At 37.9% G+C, this 18898-nt stretch overlaps 1 protein-coding gene across 2 annotated transcripts in view; it reads left to right on the top strand.

The window, feature by feature from the left end:
• Positions 1-18898, top strand: part of Ahcyl2 (adenosylhomocysteinase like 2) — a 187016-nt gene that overhangs the window by 99767 nt on the left and 68351 nt on the right. The window lies entirely within an intron of this gene.

Genomic DNA, 18898 nt, shown 5'->3' with positions numbered 1-18898 from the left:
TTTGAACACCCATGTCTCAGATGCTATATGAATGCAAATGAGCACATAAGATACCAAGTTTCATGAGTCATTAAGGAAGTGCAAATTATACAACAAAATATTGCACATCTACTAACATGGCTAAATTTTAAAAGACAATAGCTAGTACTGACAAGGATGTGGAGCAGCTGTAATGCTCACACATTCCTGGAAGGAAATAGTTGGCCAGTTTGTTACCACTTTAATATATACTTACCCAGTGATCCAGCAATTGCATCCTTAATATTTGCCTGAGAAAATGAAGCCTTAATGCTCTGACTTTCATGGCACTTTAGTTCCTAATAATCCTAAAATAGAAACACCACCAAATGCCCACCAACAAGTAAATGGATAAATATACCACAATCATATAAAGTACTACTCAGCAGAAAAATGAATGACGTACACATGAAACAATACAGATAAATCTCAATTACTATGCTATGTGAAGCTAGATATAAAAGAATGTATATTTCATAGTTTTGTTTACCTGACATTCCTTAGAAGGATTTCATGGTTTTGTTTACATTCCATTCCATTATAGGTATGTAGTAAAGAAAGTTCCCTAAGACCACTGGTAGATGTGGGACGGAAGGAGTCAGCTAGCTGCAAAGAAGCAACAGATAAACAGCTTTGGTAAACAAAAAATTGCAAATTGTTGTGTCAGAAGACAACATGGCAGACAACAGTATGTTCAAAGGTCTTAAATTAGAAGACTGTTGGTAGAGTATAGTTAGCAAGTGTGGTTGAGTGGTGGGAAGTGGAATTGGAAAGCTATATAAGGACTAGAAATGAGTCAAGTCCATGAGAACTCTAGAGCTAGGGAATGAACTTTAGAGCACAAATCAAGACCCATCTATGAGAGGATGTGGAAGGAGGATCTGAGCAGATGAGGTATGTCCACAGTTGGAATGTAAGAAATACTTTTCTATTTTCTTAAATTTTCCTTTTTTCTATCTAAGATAAGGTGAGGAAAGAAAATGTTTGAGGGGATAAACATGTGATATTCTTCCCAAGAGAGGGCAGAGGAGTATGTGTCTACTAAAGAAACTTTGTAAGATGACTGAAGTATTTTGATAGTCATCTTTCCATCCCTCTCACAAGCTTGAGGTAGTCACCTTCTAAACTTATAGTTTTTGGAGGTTTCAGTTCACAGTCAACTGGTCCCATTGTTTTTGGGTCTGTGGTGAGGTAATCCATCACACTGGGAGTGCATGGTGGAGCAAAATTGCTCACTTCATTGCCAGAAATCAGAAAATAAACAACAAGGGGCCACCATCCCAAATTCCCTTCAAGGGCATTTTCCCAGTGACCTAAATACTTTCTACTCAGCCCCTCCTCTGGAAGGTTCCACCACATTCCAATAGCATCACCCTGGCAATCAAACCTTTAACACATAGGCCTCTGGGGACTTTCATGATACAGATGATAGCAGGTACTATTGATGCCCATTTGAGTTTGGGAAGATTAGTTTAAAGCAAAACCTAGACAGCTTAGTAACATGGTTTTTGTCTTATAATATTTAACTACTTGGGCCCAAATATAAAATTAATAATTAGGAGGAGTGTTAAGTGTCACATTCCTCTAAACTAAAACACTCAGGGTCACTCCAGGTGAACTGGGCTGCACGAAATAACCACACAAGAGACAGAGATACCTTTTTTGGGGGGTCCTATGATGGATCCACTGACCCTAAGGGTACAGAGAGAGAGAGAGAGAGAGAGAGCTCATGCTGAACCCTTTTATTGAGGAGAAGCCATTCAAATGAGGCCAGAGGGCAGGTTTCAGGGGGTTGAGTCTAGCTTCATGATGTCTGCTGTCAGCAGGTTGAATGACATCTAGGAAGGCCACTCCCAAAGGCAGAGCCAGAGAAGGGGACACACAAAGGACATTTCCATGGAATTTTCTATCACAAGCAGGGCAAAGGGGTAGTATTACAAAGGAATAGGTAAGGGTAGCTCAAATCCATGGGTGACACATCTACATCTGAAGACACGCCCTCAACTTCCTGGACCAGGACAACATGACTGGTCAAAGCCTCATGCTTCAGGATGGAAGGCAGAATCATTCAGAGTGGCTCCCCACAGTTAGGCAGCCGTCCATCACTGCAACAAAATACCTGAGATAATTCAACTTAAAGGAGTAATGATTTATTTTGATTTATGGCTGGGGAGGCTGAGGCAGAAGGATGGCGAGTTCAAAGCCAGCCTCAGCAATTTAGTGAGTCCCTAAGCAACACAGTGAGACCCTGTCTTAAAATAAAATGTAAAAAGGGCTGGGGATGTGACTCATTGGTTAACTACCCCCAGGTTCAATCGCTGGTACAAAAGGGTACTGGGGATATAGCTCAGTGGCAGAAAGCCCTGAGTTAAATTCATATACTGCACATGGACAAGGAAAATAAACATTCTTAACTATATGATCTAAAAGTTACACCCTTGGTATACACCCAGAGGAGTTGAAAAACTTATACATAGGTATTTATAGAAACTTTATTTGTAATTTCTCAAACTGGGAAGTAGCTAAGATGTGTTTCAGAATGTAAAAGGGTAAATAAACTGTTACACCCAAACAGTGTAATCCCCCCACACCTTCTGCCAAACCTTGCCCACTACTGGGGATTGAATCCAGACACAGGGACATTCTACTACCCAGCTACTAGCCCTTTTTATCTTTTATTTTGAGACAGGGTTGCTAATTTACCCAGGCTGGCCTCAAGCTTGGAATCCTCCTACCTCAGCCTCCTGAGTTGCTGGGATTACAGGTGTGAAACACTGTGCACAGCAGACAGTGGAATCTTATTCAGCAGTAAAATGAAATGAGCTATCAAGCCATGAAAAATCATGAGAGAACCTTAAATGAATTTTCCTAAATGAAGAAACCAATCTCAGTAGGTTACATGCTATAGTCCAACTACATGGAGGCTGGCCTCAAAATTGTGATCCTCCTGCCTCATCAGCATGAGACCCTGTCTCAAAATTAAGTAAATAAATAAAAAGCGCTGGGGATGTAGCTCAGTAGTCGAGTATATGGTTAGGTATCAGTCCNTCTTTTCTTTAGTCAGGGGCCACTGAGGAACCCACACTGGTCTTTCTGATTTCCAAGTAATTTTTATTGTCTCAGTGGCCCTTTCTGAAAATCCAACCCATGTCTGTCTGTTCCTTGATCTATTTGTATTGGTGCTGCTATACCAATGCCTCTTTCCTCTAACAATTTCTCTTTCTCGGGGGCGAACAACTTCAAACCTTTAGTCAACCATTTTTTCCAGTTTGCCTGAGAAATTTCTAGGGATAGGCAGCTCCAAGCTTTATACGTTCCCCCGTACGGGCCACCAAATGCCGCAGTCTGGCTGGGCACAAATGCCGCAGTCTGGCTGGGCACACAATCACGAGCCACCACACAGCTTGTAGATTCAAACAGCAACTCTTTATTCCCGAACTCACACCAGCCGTCTACAATCACGTTCTGGGGAAATCCACGTTCTCTGCCCAAATCCACCCCCACTGGGCTTCTGTCTCCCAAAAAATACTGTCTGAATCCCGTGAGAACTCAAGGGGAACTCAGGCAGCAGGATACGCCCTATTCCCAGCAGGAATAATCTTAAACCTGGAACCACCCTAAACCCGGATAGTCCTAAACCTGGAACGCCGTAAACTCGGATCCGCCTTGGTCCTTGAGCAAGGTCACCTACATTCAATGTCACTGCAAAATGTCCTATTTCCACGAGTCCTTCCACTAAGCAACATGGGGTACGCTGGCAAGGAAATTGTCATACCTACTTGGCTAATGGCTCCCAGCAGTATGACACAAAAGTAAAATGAAATAAAGTAAAAAGAAACTTCATGGAGATGGTCAATAACTCTGGACTGTTGGTCTAAACTTGCTTAACGGGAAGATTTTGGTTCTGTTTCTCACTTTTACTACTTCTGTCGGTTGTTTTTTTACAGTGATAGTGTGCAGTTATGGTCCTTGGAAAGATAGAATTATAATCTAATGAATGAACAGATAATAAATATCTGGATTTTTATATTGATGGAGAGAAATGATGAGGGAAAATATTGAACCCCAGTAATTAAAAGGCACTTATTTCACTATTCTAAGGAAGATTTCAATTTCCTTTCAGTTGTATTCTTTATTTACCATTTTTGAATGGTACACAAATACTTACTTGAAAGCTTTTCACAGATATAATGTAATAAATAATCTACTTTTGAGTACCAGCACCAACTTCCCCTGTGGATTCTTTTCTGAATAGCTGGGAGAGGGATCTTGGGCTATACTTATATAGATCTTGGGCTATACCTATATATACTTTATGTATGGACATGGTGGCTTATACCTGTGATCCCAGCGACTCGCCTATAAATCTCAGCTCCTCGGATTGCATGTAACAATATATTATTCCTCCACACCACCCTCATTACAATTTTGATTATGTTCATGATCACTTCCTTCAGGTTTATCTTAGAATGCTGATAGCTGAGTTTTAGTTTCCATATGTATTCCTATTCTGTATTTCTGCTTTCCCTTTCTCTCCACATGTGAACTCTGAAGCTGATTTGTTAAGAGTCTATTGTTTATCCATGTTTTAATTTGATACCCAGAGTTCATCTACAGACATTTCTCTTTTGTATATATGCTGTTTATTGCTTCATTAAATTCTTATGTAAGAAAAATTCTTTCAGTACATAATAAATTTGAAGCAAACTTCATGGTAAAAACTAGAGATATGTTAGTCACTATAAATATAGGTGATCTGGGAATTTTAAACAGTAATTAATTCAGAGATTACCTGGTAACTTTTTACTGAATAGAAATCTAGGCCTTCAAAGCTAGTTTGAATCTGGGAAAAACATGTTCTCTTCCTTTTGTTCATGGAGGCATCATGGTGACCTTCAAATCACTCTTCTGGGAGCTCACCCATTCTGTTACCACTCAGGCAGAGTACTCTGGAAAATTTTGGTGACTTCTTTAAGAAATGTTCCTCTGTTGTACTTAGTTGATTATTAAAATTAAGAGCCAATTTTTCCCCAAGACCACTTTGTTACATAACTCCCATAGCAATGATTTCTTTGAGAAAAGTAGTCATGCTTCCCCCACCCCCTGCATTGTTTTTTTTTAATATTTATTTTTTAGTCATAGTTGGACATAATATCTTTAATTTATTTTTATGTGGTGCTGAGGATTGAACCAGGGCCTAACACTGAGCCACAACCCCACCCCCTGCATTGTTTTCTTGATAGTAAAGAGAAGGGAAAGCAGCCAGCCCAAACTCTGAGCTGTTGGATTTCTGGAAGACTGCTCTGGTTGCATTGTTCCTCTGAGACTTGGAATTTCCACAAAGAAGGGTTCTGTGGATTTTTTTTTCTGATCCTTGCTAGGTACATATCTGAAACAGAATTGAAGGAGATTCTTGGGCTGGGGATATATAGCTCAGTGATACAGTGCTTGCCTAGAATGTGTGAGGCCCTGGGTTCTCTCCCCAGCAATACAAAAAAAAGAGATTCTTATCATTAGAAATACAGACCCCTTTACTGTCTACTGATTATTTCAACAACATAAAAAACTCCTAAGTAGAGCTTTTTCAAATTTTTATTGGCATTTTTTCTGGAAGCGTTTATAATGACTGCATTTTAAGTGGTGATTTTGGGTCATCTCATCTTTGTTCTTTTTTTGTGTATGGATACTGGGTATTGAATTTAGGAGCACTTAGCCACTGAACCACACCTTAATTCTTTTTTGTGCTTTACTTAGAGACAGGGTCTCACTGAGTTGCTTAGGGCCTCGCTAAATTGCTGAGGTTAGCTTTGAACTCCCGATCCTCCTGCCTCAGCCTCCCGAGCTGCTGAGATTACAGGTGTACACCACCATGCCCAGCATCCCAGACCTTTTTTTTTTAATTTGTATTTTTTTAGTTTTAGGTGGACACAATATATTTTATTTCTATGTGGTGCTGAGGTCGAACCCAGTTCCTCATGTATACTAGGCGAGCACTCCACCACTAAGACACAACCCCAGCCCCTCCCCAGACCTTTAAAAAAATTTTTTTTGAGACACTGTCACTAAGTTTCTTAGGACCATGCTAAATTGTTAAGACTGGCCTCAAGTTTGGGGATCCTCCTGCTTCAGGCTCCTGAGTCACTGAGGTTGCAGGTATGTGCCATCACACATGGCTCATTTCATTTTTGTGTTGAGTCAGTCTTCACATGGTATGACACATTTTAAAGAGCTCATTTTGCTTCTGTTGTAAATATTTAGTTCCTTTCTCATTAAACTGTAAATGATTTAGTCTGAAAATGATGCTATAACTTAACTGGCACCATAATACTGTTAAAAAATAATGTTGCGTAAGACAAACTAAGCTGTATTATTATCTTTTAAATCTAAGGGAAGTATAGATTTCATTAGATTTTCATTTTTTACTTAAAAATTCTCTCTCTGGAGTAGCTTCTTCTATGAGTCAGAGAATGCTCTAATATGTTAGTTTCTTCTTTTTCAGTATCTTTAGATATAGATGATGATGCAGCCATGGGTTGGGAAAAAATGAGACTTCCAATATATTTTGTTTTATTTTTATTTTTTGAACCACTGGGGATTCAATCTAGGGCTTTGCACCTGCTAGGCAAGTGCTTGACCATTGAGGTACATCCCCAGTCCCTAATTTAGAGGTTTTTGTTTTGTTTTGTACTGGAGATTGAATCCAGGGGTGCTTTACCACTGAGCTACATCCCTAGCCCTTTTCATTTATTTATCTTTTTAGTTTGAGACAGGGTCTCACTGATTTGTTTAGGCTGTCCTCAAACTTAGGATCCTCTTCCCTCAGTCTCCTGAGTCCCTGGGATTACAGGCATCCATCATGATGCCTGACACACCTTTGGGTTTTAAAAATAATTTATTATGTGAAGTTACAGAGAATCTAGCAGGAAAGCTAGGAGCACATTAGAAGTAATGAGACAAATGTTGGAAATTTTTAGCAAAAAAACACAAGGCTACATCCATTAGGCAGTGCAGAGATGATATCATTGGAGGTTTTGGAAAACTCCTCTTTGTATTAAGCAAGAGAATGAAGAGTAAAAAACTAAATGACATTTTAGTATTTTTATGAAAATTCTTTTGACCTTGAAAAGACCCTGAACTAAAAGGAGAAGATGAAAAGGAATCCCCATTGGCAGTGCATAAGTTCTGAAATATAAGTAAGGTCTTAAAGTTTGTAACAATGAAAAGACTTTCTGAGATACCTGTCATCAGGTAAAAACATTCATGTCTTCTTTCTCCCCGTAACCTTTGTTAACCTCCAGACCTGGCAGTGGTTCTCAAAGTATGGTTCGTGGTCTCCTTTGAGTGTCCCTGATACCCTTCCACAGGGACTGTGTGGTCAAAAACACTTTGATAATAATGCTAAGATGTTGTTTGCCTTGTCTATCATGTGACTATTTGCACTAATGGCACTTACCCAATGGAAAATAAAACTTCCTGAGCCTTACCAAGGCAGTGGCAGCAAACTTCGTGAGTTGTCATTGTATTCTCCATTGCCATGCACTTGTGATTAACTTCTTTTTACAGTTTTACTTAGGAATGCCTGTGATAAAACCATTAAATTGTTAATTTTATTAAATACCAACTCTGGTATGCCGTTCTTTCTCTCTCTCTCTCTCTCTCTCTCTCTCTCTCTCTCTCTCTCTCTCTCTCGGGAAATGGGAAATGCATATAAAGCACTTCTGTTTCTTTCTGGAGTATGGTGATTATCTTGAAGGGAAAGCACTCATGATTGAGTTGCAAACTGAACAACCCTTCCTCATAAACAGAATACCACTTTAACTCAAAAGAGCAATGGATAGACCTTAATACATTATACTTGGGTATTTGGTAGACTTTTTTTTGGAACAAAGTAAGCCTGTCACCTTGAGGAAAAGTGATAGCAGGGAAAAGGAGAGAGAGAGCAAGAAAAAGTACTCATAGTATTTATTATCGATGATAAAATTCAGACTTTCAAGTAAAAAATCTGCCACTGTGAGCTTGGCAGCTTCCATTCACACTGTCTCCAGTGTACTTCTCTTACTGAGCTCCAGACTTCTATGGGCCTATCATCATACATTCTGTGTCCATAACATGTTTCACAGATTTTCTGAACTTAACATGTACACAATGGAACTTTTGATTTCTCTCATAAAACCTTTTCTTTTTCACCCCACCCAAGTTTTTCTCAGTAAATCACCTTTAAACCAGTTCAAACTAAAATTGGAAATCATTCTTTCTTTTTTCTCACCTCCTACATGCCATGCATTAGCAAGTCTTATGAGTTCTACCTTTAAAATCACCTCAAAACTGTCTGCTTTTCTTCATTTCATTGTCGTCAGCCTGCTCCAGAGTATAGCTTTCACTTTATCCACTGTATCAGCTTTCTGAGTAATCTTCCCTTCCTGTCTGTCTATAATCCATTTTTTTTACACAGCAGCAGGTGTAAATATAAATTGGTTTATGTTGCTTCCTTTATAACATCCATTATATTTGGAATAAAATCCAAATTCTTTATCTTAGCTTGTATAAGGACTTTCATGGTTGGGTCTTTGTATTTTTTCAACCTCATTCTCCAGCCACATATGTCAGCTTTCCATTTATTAAACATGTCAAATTCTTTCTTACATCAAGTCTTTGCAACCACTATCTCATTCCTTTCATAAGCAAGCTTTTTCTCATCTTTCTAGTCTTATCTCAAATGCTACTGCCTTAAAAATTCCCTTTTGACCCTCTATCTAAGGTAGTTTCTTTCTTTCATATTTTAGCCTGTTGATCATTTCCTTTGTAGCACCTACCATAAATTTAATTACTTATTTTCCTTTCTTAGAAAAAATAAGCAAATAATTTAAGATCTGTTATAGAGGAGGTGGCTTTGGGAATACCATACAGTGAAGCATCTAGTAGATCATTGTCTAGACTGAAGCTCAAAGGTGTTAAGTCCAGAGTTTTGGAAATTGCTTGCACATTAGGAGTAAATGAGCCAGGCACAGGGGCTCTGGAGGCTGAGGCAGGAGGATTTAAAGTTTAGGTTAGCTTCAGCAACTTAGCGAGACCCTGTCTCAAAAAATAAAAAGGGCTGGGAAGTAGCTCAGTGATAAAGTACTACTGGGTTCAATCCCTAGTATTATTATTAAAAAAAAAAAATCCAGTAACTAAAGCCATGTATGTAGGCAAGAGAATGTTTTGTATAAAGAGGAAATGAAAATAGAATAGAATCTTCAAGAATTCCTACATTTAAGGGACCAAAAGAGAAAAAGAAGCTACAAAGACTGAATAAAGGTATTTTAGATGTTAAGGGGAAGGTGGTTATAAAGGGATTAAGGAAAGGTGGTCAGAAAAGCTGAGGAAAGAGAATCTTGCAAAGAGGAAGTATTATGAATATTAAAATCCTGAGAAGCATTTATAAGATTAGCAATAAGATTGGCTGTGATGTTGTACACCTTTAATTGCAGCAACTCAAGGGCTGAGACAACAGGATTGCAAGTTCCAGACCAGCCTTAGAAATTTAGCAAAGCCCCACACAACTGAGCAAGACCCTGTCTCGAAATAAAAAAGACTGGGGTTGGAGCTCAATGGTGAGCACTTGCCTCACATGTGTGAGGCACTGGGTTTGATCCTCAGCACCACATAAAAAAATAAATAAATAAAATGAAGAATTCGCACCTGAAATACTAAAGTGATTCATGGCATGTTCCCAAATTGTTTTTTTGAAAGAAAGTTTAAAAAGTACAAAATAAAAAGGGGTGGGGATGTAGCAACTCTGAGTAGAGCAACCCTGAGTTCAGTCCCTGGTACCCTCTGCAAAACAAAAAGATTTAGCAGCAAGGATACAGTGACCATGGATGGCACAAATAGTTTCATTGGATTGGCAGAAACAGAAGATAGACCATAGAAGATTCAGGACTGAATGGAAGTTTAAAAAAAAAAAGAGGGACATAGTGAGTTTAGAAATCCAAGGAGTTGACTTTGAAGATAAATGCAGAGAGCAATACCTGAAAGGAAGGTAGAAAATTTATTTTGGAGAGATGGAAAAACCTGAATGCGTTTTGTGCCGATGGGAAGAAGCCAATAGTGGGTGAAAAGTTGAAGAAACAGAAGTGAGAAGGGATAATTGATGGCGAGTAGTCCCCAAGAAGATGAAAGAGTTTGATTATGGGCACTGGTAGGATTTTATTTAGTTGGGAAGATAGAATTCTGTTCTGTTAAAACAGGAAGGTAATAGGGGAGGATGAATATGGATAAGTTTATAGGATTTATTGTCAAGAAGTTGGAAACACATTTTTTAATCTAGTTTTTTTTCTATGAAATTAGGAGTAGAAGTAATGAGAGCACAGGATAGATATCATAGTTGGATATTTGAGAAGAATAGAGAACATTTGACAGTTGGTATGGAGACAAGAGGAAGAGACTGAGTAAGGAAGCATGGCAGAATAATGAGGTTGTAGATGGGCATGGTGGTGCACACCTATAATCCCAGCAAGTCAAGATGCTGAGGTAGCAAGTTTAAGGCCAGCCCTGTCTCAAAATAAAAAGGACTGGGGATGTTGCTCAGTAGTAAGGTGACCCTGGGCTCAATTCTTAGTACAAAAAAAGAAGAAGGAAAAAGAAAAAAGAATTAATAGGTTGAATTGTATGTGTGCCAGGGTTGTTTTCAGCAGCCAGACAGCCCAAGTATGGGTATGCCTATTTGGGTAGAGATAGTTTGCATGTCTGAATATGACCCATTATAAGCCTACACTTATACTTGTTTAAGACTTGCTCTTGCATCCAGTCGTAGGCTCCAGTTAACACTACAATGTTGGTGAATATTGCTTTAAGAAGATAGATTGACAGGCTGTAGATTGGTAGCCTAGCATACATGGCGCCCCTGGGTCTGATCTACCCAAAAATAAAAGAAAATAGATTGAATTCTCTTCTACTTTTTCCTGTCACTGTTACATTTGGATTGGGCAGAAGATTTTGACTAGCACATGTGTGCTTAAAAACAAAGTTGAGGTGATTTATGAACTTCACAAGAGGTACTTTTAGCACCTGCAAGTAGGACTTCTCTGAGAATCTTTAACATCAGGGTAAATTTGCCTTGGAATTATCTAGAGCAAAGGAATCCAGAGCAAGGGAATCCGGTAGCACAGTCACTCCTCGCTATTTGCAGATACCTTGTTTGTGGATTTGTGTGCTCACTGAAATTTATTTGTAACTTCAAAATCAATACCCGTGGTCCTTTTTGGTATTCTTTATGGACACTGCACAGAGTGGCAAAAAGTTGAGTCACCCTATATGCATGTTTCCAGCTGAGGTCAAACAAAACAGTGCTCTGTCTTATTGTTTCATCTCTTATATAGATGTCAAGTCCTTTTTGTGATCAATGTATTGTCACTTTAAAAATTTTTTTTGCATGGGTTTTAAATTATTTCATTTCCTTTTTTTTTTTTTTTCCTGACTTTTACTATTTAAAATGGCCCTCAAGCCAGGCATGGTGGTGCACAACTATTATCCCAGCAACTCGGGAAGCTGAGGCAGGAGGATTGCAAGTTCAAAGCCCGCCTCAGCAATTTAGTGAGGCCCTAAGCAACTTAGCAAGGCTCTGTCTCAAAACAAAAAATAAGCCAGGTGCAGTGGCTTGGGAGGCTGAGGCAGGAGGATGACGTGTTCAAAGCCTGTCTCAGCAATGTATTGAGGCACTAAGCAACTCAATGAGACCCTGTCTCTAAATAAAATACTAAATAAATAGATAAATAAATAAAAGGCTGGGGATGTGGCTCAGTGGTTAAGTGCCTCTGAGTTCAATCCCCAGTACCAAAAAATAAAGATAAAAATAAAATAAATTAAAAAAGGGTTGGGGATGTAGCTCAGCAATAAAGCACCTCTGAGTTCAATCCCCAGTACCCCCAAAATTAAAATGGCCCTTGAGTATATTGCCAAAGTACTATATTTCTAAGCACAAAAAGTCTGAGAGATAAAACATTTTAGATAAGCTTGGTTCAAGTAGAGTTATCATATTGTTCATTGTGGGTTTGATTTAAATAAATCAACAATATATATTAACTATGACATCTTTTAACAAATACACATAGGGCTGGTGATGTAGCTAGTGATAAAGTATGTACTTAACATGTGTGAGGCAAGGGGTTCAATCCCTATAGCATTGCAAAAAACAAAATAAACCCCTCAGAAATACAAATAAAATTAGGCTATCTATTGATTAACAAAAATGCTACAACACAGGAACCAAAACTTGTATTTCCCCTAGGAGCAATGGTTCAGTATTGGCAAATTTAGTATTCTTTGCAACCTTATAAAATATAACTACCTCAGAGAGCAAGATTCAGTGTATTATATATATTTGTCTCCAAGTACTTTAAAGTACCATACAAGTACTTTTATCATTTATTAATATAAGTTCTAGAAATTGACTACTCATAGGTTATTTGAGGGGATAGAAAGAAAATTACTCAGTAGCTCTTCTTTAAGAATTATATTCTATTTATATTTTTGCTCCTTATTATGTTTTTCGTTTCTTTTTTATTTTCACAGAAAAGAATGGTTTAATATTTTCTTAGTGCTTCCAACCACAATAGTTCTAAGATGAGAGCAGATGAGAATAGAGAAATAATATTGAATAGAGGACTTAGGAAGTACAGATTTTTGTCTGCCAATAGTTAGCTGTGTAGTTTTTGCAACATTTTCGAATTTTTTGAGTTTTATTTTTTCTTCTACAGAAAATTATGATTTAATTATAAAATTTCTAAAGCCACTTTCTACTGTAACTTTTTGTTTTATTTTTGAAAATGTGGAGGTCTTTGAGAGAGGGAGCCACATTTAATGAAAACTATGGAAAACAGGCTCAATGAAGAAATATTAAAATAATTATTAAAGGTGAGCAATTAATTTCACTTATTTTAGAAGAGTTCTTCTTTTCTTTTTTCAGATGATGATCAGCAGTTCTTAATCCTGATTTGGTTAGCATGAGAGGAATGTTTTTGTTTTTAAATATATAGTATCTTGTTTGTGGCTGTAAAAAGATCTGCTAATCCTGGTTATGCTTGATTGATTTGCTTTGGAACGCATTGGAATATTCTCTATTTGACTATCATGGGAAAGGTGAAATGCCAAAGGATTTTGAAAAGCAGTCAGAATTTTTTGGCAGAAAAGTGCTAGGTAGAGGTAATTATCACAAACATAAAAATGTAATGATATAATTTCTGGATACATGGAATTTGAATGTGTTGTGTTGAAAACTGATACTACGAAGTTGAAACTTAAAACCTTGACTCTAAATCCAGATCATTGTCTAGATTCTGCTAGTTCTTCCTTTATGTGATTTCTCAAATTTTATATCCTTTTTCTTTCACATGATTATATGGAAATCCAGACTTTAACCTCTTTAGGGTCAATCAATCTGTCTATCTATCTATCTATCTATTTGGTGCTGGGGATTGAACCCAGGGGTGCTTTGCCATTAAGCTATATCCCCAGCCTTTTTATTTTTTATTTTGAGAAAGGGTCTCACTAAATTGCTGAAGGTCGTCTTAATATGCTGAGGCTAGCTTTGAACTTTTTGATTCTCCTGCCTCAGCGTCCTGAGTAGCAGGAATACAGTCATATGCCACTACACCTGAGAGTCTCTTTAACTGACTTATCAGTTACACAAAGTAAGCCTCTCTCCTGAAAATATTTTGTCACATCATTCTGCACAGATTATTGCCTACTTAGAAACTTTCTTTGGCCACTAGTTATCTATTTTTAAAATACTGTAAACCAGTAATGCTTCTTGATGCTTCTTGATTCTCCTATAACCCTTTTCCTGAACCCCATAATTGATATTATTGTCCAAGTTCACTGTGTATGGGAACCTGGTAGATGTGAATTCCCTTATTTTATTACTACCAAACCTATAAAACTGCCTGCATCGGGGCTGAGTGGAATGCTTGCTTAGCACATGTGAGACACTGGGTTCAATTCTCAGTATCACACAAATAATAAGCAAATAAAATAAAGGTGTTGTGTCCATCTATAACTAAAAATATTTAAAAAACAAAAACAAAACAAACAACAACAAAAAACTGCATGCATCTATTCTTCCTTTTTTTCTTCTGTGACAAAGGAAAAAATATTAGGCCAGAATTATTCTGTCTACCATAAGTTTTTTTTTTTTCCTCTTAACATAAAAAAAGTATTGTAACCCTCATTCCAGAAAAATTAGAAAACAGACCAACAATTCTGAAACTGTTTAGGCCCAGTTGATCTCTCTCTCTTTTTTTTGTCAGTGGACCTTTATTTATTTCAATGCCGTACTGAGAATCAAAACCAGTGCTTCATACATGCTGGGCAAGCGCTCTACCACTGACCACAACCCCATCTCCAAGGCCCTGTTGATTTCTTTCAAATATTTATTTTTTAGTTATAGGTAGATACATATCTTTATTTTATATTTATATGTTGCTGACGATCGAACCCAGTGCCTCACGCATGCCCAGTGAGCTCTCTACCTCTGAGCCACAACCCCAGCCCCTAGGCCCTGTTGATTCCTTAATGGAAATAGAGTTACTATATAGTTAGTTCTCTGTGTCTCCTGGTTCTACATCTTGGATTCAACTGGCCATGGGTTGAAAATATTTAGGGGAATAATTGTATCTGAACACTTACAGACTTTGTCATCATTCCCAACAATTTAGATCAACTATTAAGTGCATTCTTGAGGTTATATGCAGGTTCTATGAAAGTACTATGCCATTTTAGATGAGGGACTTGAGTGTTTACCTATTTTCGTATGAGGAAAAGGGGTGTCTTGGAACCAGTCCCCCACAGATATTAATAGATGACTGTACTAATGTACAGTTGTACTTCATGTTGATTAAGAAGGGAGGGATTCTGAACATTTAAGGCATAAGTTTATCAGAAATCAAGACAAGCCAGGTGCAGTCATGCACACTTGTAATCCTAGCAACTTGGGAGGCTGAGGCAGAAGGAAGCAAGTTCAAGGCCAGACTCAGCAACTTAGCAAGACCCTGTCTCAAAATAAAAACTAAAAAGTGCTGGGGATGTAGCTCAGTGATAAAGCACCCCTGGGTTCAATCCCCATACCAAAAAAATGAAAAATAAAGGCTAATATCTTCATTTTATTAAAAATTGATCAAAAGAGATTAGTAGATAACAAACAAGTTTGTTTTGGGGGGGACTACAGATTGAACCCAGGGGTGCTCAACCACTGAACCATATCCTCAGCTCTTGTTATTTTTTTATTTTGAGATAGGGTCTCACTATATTGTTTAGGGTCTTGTTAAATGGCTGAGACTGATTTTGAACTTGCAATCTTCCTGTCTCAGCCTCTTGAGTCCATGTAATTACTGTTGTGCTCTACCACACCTGACTAATTTGTTTTTTTAATCCAGTCAATGTACAGCCATATTCCAGGATTCTGTTGATTTATGTTGTCAAGGTTATGAAAAGCCTTGGAAAAATTGAGGAAGTGTTACAGGTTGAAAGTAACAGCAGGACAACCAAATGCAATGTGGGAGCCTGGACTGGATCTGGGAACTGAAAACAGACATTAGTGGGAAAACTGGTGAACTCCAACTAGAATCTGTAGTTAATAGTATTGTACCAATGTCACTTTCTTAGTTTTGATAATTACCATTATTGTATAAGATATCAACATTAGAAGAAGCTAGATGAAGTTTACATGGGAACTATCTGTACTATTTTTGCAACTTGTTTCTAAAATCATTTCCAAATAATTCAAAACAACAAATTATTAAAAACGACAAGCTAGCCAGTCACAGTAGTGCACCTCTGTAATCCAATGACTCAGGAGACTGAAGAAGGATATCAAGTACAAAGGCTAGCCTCAGCAACTTAGGTCCTAAGCAACTACCTGTCTCAAAATAAAAAATAAAAAGACAGGGATATAGCTCAGTGATAAAGCACTCCTGGGTTCAATCCCCAGTAATCAAAAACCAAAACAAAAGAAAAAGCAACAAGCTGGGCATAGTGGTACATGCCACAGTTCCAGTTATAATGAAAAAAGAAAAGACCAAAGATATGAAGTAACTGGAGCACTAATTTCCTACTGGTAGATATATAAATTAGTAAAAATACTTCAAAAAAATTGCTTGGCGTTAACTGTCTAGTCAAACATGCACACCTTATAACCCAGCAATTCCTTTCCTAGATAGGTAGTCAACAGAAATGTTTTCATAAGGGTACTAAAAGACATCTACAAGAATATTCATATCTGGAACTAGAGTATATCATGCTAAGTGAAATAAGTCAATCCCCCCAAAAAACAAAAGCTGAATGTTTTCTCTGGTAAACAAATGCTGATCCACGGGTGGGGTGAGGGGAATGAAGGAACTTTGGATTGTGTAAAGGGGAGTGAGAGGAGGAGTGGGGCTGTGGGAATGGGAAGGATGGTAGGATGACACAGACATTATTACCCTATAAACATGTATGGTTATACTACTGGTGTGACTACACCATGTACAGCCAGAAGAATGAGAAATTGTGCTCCATTGTATACAGTGTGTCAAAGTGCATTCTATTGTCATGTATAACTAATTAGAACAAATTAAAAAAATTTAAAACAGAATATTCATAGCAACATCATTTTTATAGCCTCTAAATTAAAAACAACCAGAGGCCCATTAACAAATTAATGGATTCAGTAAATTGAATATTCAAGTTTGAGGCCTCAACAACTTAGAAGACCCTGTCATAAATTTTTTCAAAAAAAATTTTTAAAGGCTGGGGTTGTACCTCAGTGGTAAAGTCCCCTAAGATTCCATCTGCAGTACCAAAAAAGACGAATATAGTGAAGGTGGGTTGGTAACGCATGCCTGTGAGCCCAGCGACTTGGGAGGCTAAGGCAGGAGGATTGCAAATTCAAGGCCAGCCTTAGTAATTTAGTGAGACCCCCATCTCAAAATAAAAATTAAAAAGTGCTGGAAATGATGCTCAGTGGTAGAGTACCCCTGGGCTCAATCGCATACACACACAAAAATTGTCAGAAATCCACAGTCAGTGTTTATTTAATGGCATTGTACTTCATTATTTTACCCCTCATCCTTTATTCCCAGTTGTTGTTGTTGTGTTTTGGTGGTACTGAAGCCACATCCCCAGTCCTATTTTTCATTTTTTATTTTGAAATAGGGTCTTGCTTAATTGCAGAAGCTTGTCTTGAATTTGTGATCCTCTTGCCGCAGCCTCCTTTTGCCAGCATGCCAGCTTATTCCCAGAAATTGAGAGGCCTGAATGAAAATTCCTTCTGATTTTTATGCTGGTTGTTTTCAAGTTTAAATATGATTTCTCTTTGAGGACAGTTTTATCTGGAGGTGTTAACCATATAGCAAACTGAACCCTGACCCAAATGGAGCTATATTAGCTGTGTCAGAGGTATTGAAGATTTAAGTCCACACTCCACTCCCACGTTCTAAAGGACTTAACAGGGAGTGGAGTGTGAGGATGTGAAGAGGATGGCTTGGTGCAGACTTCAATATATTGTAGTCTCTGCATTGTTCTGAGAAATACTGACTAGACTAGTCAGTGATGAGGAGGTCCATTTAGCTATACTAGGTATTTTATTTATTTGTCCTTTGTTTGTTTATACATACAAAGTGGGGATTGAAACCAGTGGCATTCTCCTGCTGTGCTACATCCCCAGCCCTTTTTATTTTTAATTTTGAGCCAAGGTCTTACTAAGTTGCTTAGGGCCTCACTAAGTTGCTGAGGCCAGCCTTGAACTTGTGATACTGCTGTCTCAGCCTCCCAAGTTGATAGATTGTAGGCATGCAGTTTTGTCATAGTTATGTTTCTGTTTATGGTTTTGTTAATTCTTACTGGTATCTGTTTCCCTTTTTCTTCCCTTTACTCTTTAGGTACCTGTTATCCTTTGGGGCTTTCTTCTGAGCTAGCTATTTATTCTTTAAGTCTCCCCCCCTCTTTTTTTTTTCAGTGCTTTGGATCAACTCTAGGGCCTCATACATGCTACACAATTGCTCTACAACTATAGTAGCCCCTCATCCCCTGATTAAGTCATTTTTTCATTCACATATTCATTATTGTTTACCATGTGCTAGGCACTTGGAATACAGGGATAAAATGCATAATATCTGCCCTCAAATTGCTTACAGTTTCAGTGTGGAAATAGACAAATGGTTGATTTTAGTATCCATACTAAAATCAGTATCCATACTGATATGTGCTATGATAGAGATCACTCTGGGGAACTAGTAATTGTAGAATTGATTTTTAACCTAATCTAGGGGCTAGAAATACAGAGGACTGAGGCTCTAGCGGTATCAGAGGCCAACTCAAAAAGCCTTGTATGTCATCATGCTGAGGAGTTTGTATCTGATTTTGTGGAGCTTTAGTGGCAAAGGAAGTGATATGATCAGATTTCACAACGATCACTATGTTGATAATCACATATAAATAAATTGAATTTAACAAATCAAAGTAGGCCATTACAGGAATGGAAATATTTAGGCCGTTACTTCTGAAAGTGTAGACTCAGTAATAATGACATCCTCTGAGAGCTGTTTAAAAACAAAAAAAATGTAACTTGGTGGTTAAGTGCTTGCCTAGCATGTACAATGCCTTGGTACAATCCCCAGCACTGCCAAAAAAAAAAAGGAATATTAGGACCTACTAAGACCTATCCAGACTTACCAAATCCAAATGGGAATTTTAATAAGATTTCAAGTAATTTATACACACATTCAAGTTTGGGAAACACTGATTTAGATGGACATGAATGGACATGATGATGGCTAGACTTCAGACATCTCGTTTTAGGAAGAAAGGAGAGGTGGAGACATCTTGTAGTACACATTCTGTTCTCCATGTGAAATACTGTTCTCACTCC

Source organism: Marmota marmota, unplaced genomic scaffold (genome assembly GCF_001458135.2).
Source record: "Marmota marmota marmota unplaced genomic scaffold, marMar, whole genome shotgun sequence".
Taxonomy (NCBI): Eukaryota; Metazoa; Chordata; class Mammalia; order Rodentia; family Sciuridae; genus Marmota; species Marmota marmota.
Note: the sequence above shows the minus strand (reverse complement) of the source record. Positions and strands in the feature narration are given on the sequence as shown.